Here is a 4,312-nt window from a genome sequence, read left to right as displayed (position 1 = left end):
GCCTGCTTAAGAGGAAGGAAGGTGTCGCCTACTCTGCCACCATGTAATCACCCCCTGCCCACATGTCACCGGGAAAACATTGACGGTCACAAGCTGGTCCTCACATAGGTTCCTTATTCAGTCCTTCCATCTCTCTTTTTCTCTGCCTTCTCTTCCTCCATTTTCTCTCACAACTTTCCTAATGCCGCTGTCTTACTTAAAGGCTTCAGAGTCAAATTTTTATTTTTAAATGAAACCAGCCAATATTACCACGACAAGGCGAGCCAAGCCAAATCCCACCCTATTTATTATCAAAGCTCTCATGTGTTCGATTGCGTTGACATTCTGTGCCCAGCTCCGAAATCTTTTTATACTGAAGTATTTGTTGTTTATTTCTCTCTCTTGCATTGGTCTTCCCAGCAGAAGATGACAGACGGTAAGAACTTAAAACAATTTGCCAGTATAAACCATAACTGACAGTCTGTTGTCTCCCATTTGAGCTGAGAGCTGCTCCGGTCTAAATGACCCGAAAAGTAGCTAATTTCTTTTTTCGTTTTTCCGTTGTTGTTCAAAATGATTCGATTTGATCGTTGTTGCACTGAGGAGTTGATGTTCAAAATCAATCTAAATCAAATTACATCGATCAATTAGCGCCATCCTGTCTGGAGACAGAGCGACAGATGCTCTACGGCAAGCACGCGAAGCCCTGAAGACTTCCGCCACTAATAGAGCAGAGGCAGAGAAACGCCTCTGACAAACTTATACCAAAATAAAGATCTTCACGCTCTCCGCAGACCGTTATCGAGGCATTTGATGATTCGGCCCCTCTAGATGAGGTTGTCACCGCTGTTTCTCTCCCGAGGCCTCCTGTGGAATACACCTCCATTTAGCGATACTTTGTGTTAGTGGCAGACCGAGAGATTGTGCAACCCTAAGCCTAATTACGTGGCAATTAGCGCGTTGTTATTCACCTTTAAAGTGTGTGATGGAGACGCTTTGCCTTTGTGTGTGTGTGTGTGTGTACGTGTGTTTCTGCGTGCGTGCGCGCATGTGTGTGTGTGTGTGTGTGTGTGTGTGTGTGTGTGTGTGTGTGAGAGTGAGAATGTGGAGTGTGGCGCAGAGAGCGACAGTGCCGGGTTCAGAAGTAAGTCAGACAGTCGATCCGTGACCCTGGCCAACCGGCTGCGTATCAGACTCAAGAAAAACTTTTTCTCTCCTCTCCAGCCCCTAAGCCTATTTATGCACCCGTATGGGCCTCTTTGATGTCGACGCTTAAAAGCACCACTAACTCGCCCCGGAGGAAGAGCACAGCACAGAGCGGATGCCTCGCCTCTCTCACACTTTCTGGGTGCGTGGATTCCTCTGTGCGTGCGTGCGTGCGTGCGTGCGTGTGCGAGAGCGCGTCCGTGTCCGTGTCTGGACGAATGGGTCTGGTGTTGTTCTTACACCTAAATTGAACTGCATGTGCAGCTATGCATAGGCTTGCATGTATAAATATGCTTTGATTGCCCTTTCAGACATGTATATGCATGTGTGTGTGCGCCGTGCGTGTGATTATTTGTTTAGCTTTTAACTTCTGCATCTCCTCTCTCTCTCTCTCTCTCTCTCTCGTCTCTTCGTCCGCCTCAACCGTGGAGATGAGAGCTTGGATTGTTTTGAGGTGAATTTGGATTTCATGAACTCCGGGACCCATTTTTATTTGCCATGTTTTTATTATTAATCTCACCTGCCCAAATGAATCACTGCAGCCCCCCCTCTTCTCGCTGCTGCCTGCTGTCATCGTAATTCTCCCTTCTCCCTTTCCCTCTCGCTGCCTCGGTGTTTCATCGGCGTGCGAAACAAATGTAAACCAAGACTAAATGTAACTTTTTTCACTGCCATTGCGAAAACCTCCATTTTATCGCATCTAGAGCTTCTATCCCATAGAATTCCGTTGAAACATCCTTTAATTTGTCTAGGGCTTGTCCGTAGGATCATCACTCATCATGATTTCTCCTCGGATTTCTCGGTTTTTCTGCTTTTCTGTCAGAGCTGAAGCCTGTTGCTTGAAGCTCAGACAGATATGGTGCAACCCGGGCTGAGGATTTCGAGGCGAGGTCAGGCTTTCGGTGGATGTTGACGACTCGTCTGGCTGCGTTTACTCACATGTTTGTTTTACTCAGAAGAATCCGTAAAAACGCATGAAATCCAATCCAATGTCTGTTCTCGGTCCAAAATGTCCACCCGCGTGCCTGTCCTGCCCTCTCTTGGTACATGCCTGTCTTTCTGCACACCCCTGTCAGGTTGCTGTTCTGTGGTCCTGTAGTTCTACCTCTGTACCCTCCCTCTCTCCAACCCCCATGTAGTTGATGCCCATCAGATCAGTGCTGGAGAGAGGATGTGTGAAAAGCTCAGCCAGTTAAAGCCAGGAAGTGCCATCAGTGATGGAACCAGAAAGACTCAGTGTGTGTGTGTGTGTGTGTGTGTGTGTGTGTGTGTGTACATTTCCATGCTCTTGCATGTGAGCCTGCAGTTGGTGTGTGAAGCTTGACATCTCATTCCTCTCTCGCCGTCTTTCCTACCTGTCAGATTCTGCCCAGAAGAAAGGAAAAGAGCCCCGAACCGACGGTGTTAAAATGTACGGTACGAAACATCTAATATCGGAAAACTGTTCTAGTGAAATGGAACTGTGAGCTTATGTTCACGCTGTCACACACACACATACATATTACTCACACATGCATACTGTACTCCGGGAGAGAGAGACAGAGAGGGAAAGATACTCACACTATTCCGTTACAGAGCAACAGCTATTACTCGAGCTATAACTCGAAAATCCATCAAATGCCAAAGAAAAATGTGCGTGCACCTTTCATCGTCTAAGTGGCTGTTCTCAGTCACAAGGAGCCCCTGCCACGCAATCACTTTCAACACTTAAGGGGAGATTGGGACTCGCTGCCAAAGATATCAATGTAATGGATTGGAAAAAAAAACCTGTAGTACAGTTTGGAACTTTACTCACATGGTAATTGGTTTATGTAATTAAGCTTTACAGGGCTTTTTTTTTAAATGTTTTTAATTTTTTTTAATTTTGTTATTTTTTTTCACACAGCTCTCAGTTTGCAAAATAGTGACATTTCATCCTTTTGAATAAAAAAACAATCCGGGTGCAGGATTAATATGACATGATCCGGTTCTAATCACTTTTGAGGTTTAATATAATATTAGGTAATAAATATGTTTCACATAACTATGTCAGTTTTGGCTGATTATTCACGAAGTTCAACAAAGGTCCTGCACTAATTACATCTCTTTGAATGGTGTGAAAGGAAGGAGGCTGTTCTGCCGTTTCCTTCTATCTGCCAACGCCAATGATTCAGTGTTACCATTCAACTAAACTAAACAATACGATTGCGTCTACATTCAGTGCTGTTCATAGAGACGTGGGATTATTTGATAGTAATGGCAGGGGGATTACTAGGTCATAATGAGGCTATTATAGCTGGGAAACTTTAGCTGCAATTTGTAGTGGTTTTTTTTACAGCACAGCATGATATCAACAGCTCTACTTGCATGAAAATTTAAGCCCGATGTAGGGATAAAAAATTACTTGTGTCCTTGTAACCTAACCTAACCTATCCTCCTGTCTAAATAATTGATTGTGTCCAGAACAATGCTTTGCTTGTTTTTCGTGTGCTGTTTTTTATTATTTGTATGTTACACAGAGCTTAAAAAAAATAGGATATTTTTAGAATATTCCATTATTGCCATGCCAGCTGCCTCGTTAGTCCAGAATGCAGAAACCAGAATGCAGTAAAATAGATTGCATGTATAAAATAATAAAGACCAAAATGAATATACCAAAGGCGTCATGTAAGAAGTCAAAGTCCACAAGGTTTATTCCAAAAAACGGGCAGGGGTCAAAACTCTGAGATCAGTCAGAGAAGGCAGACTTATCCGGCAGGGAACAGGCAGAGAATCAGGGTCTGGGGAATCAGGTAGGGGTTCCGACGGAAGGTACATGAAACAGGTAGTAGTGCCGGAAAGCTCAGTGTAATGCAAGCAACAATTTGGCGTGCGGCAACGGTTGGCTGATCGCCGATAGTGGTCAGAGGTGCGAAGTAGAGTGGCACGGGCCAGCCGACAGGTACGTTGGCAGCGCCACCACCGATGAAGGCTTGAACAGACGGGGCGCTGGCCCTGCGTTCCTGCCCAGGAAAGAGAGGAGGCTGATAGCCCCAGGAACACTGGAATGGAGAGAGGCCGGTAACAGAACTGGGTATGGTATTATGGGAATAATTTAGCCATAACAGTTGTCTGGACCATGAGGTAGGATTCCATGAAACCATGCAGT

Source organism: Zeus faber, assembly GCF_960531495.2.
Source record: "Zeus faber genome assembly, chromosome: 1".
NCBI classification, from domain to species: Eukaryota; Metazoa; Chordata; class Actinopteri; order Zeiformes; family Zeidae; genus Zeus; species Zeus faber.
This window is presented reverse-complemented; position numbering follows the sequence as displayed.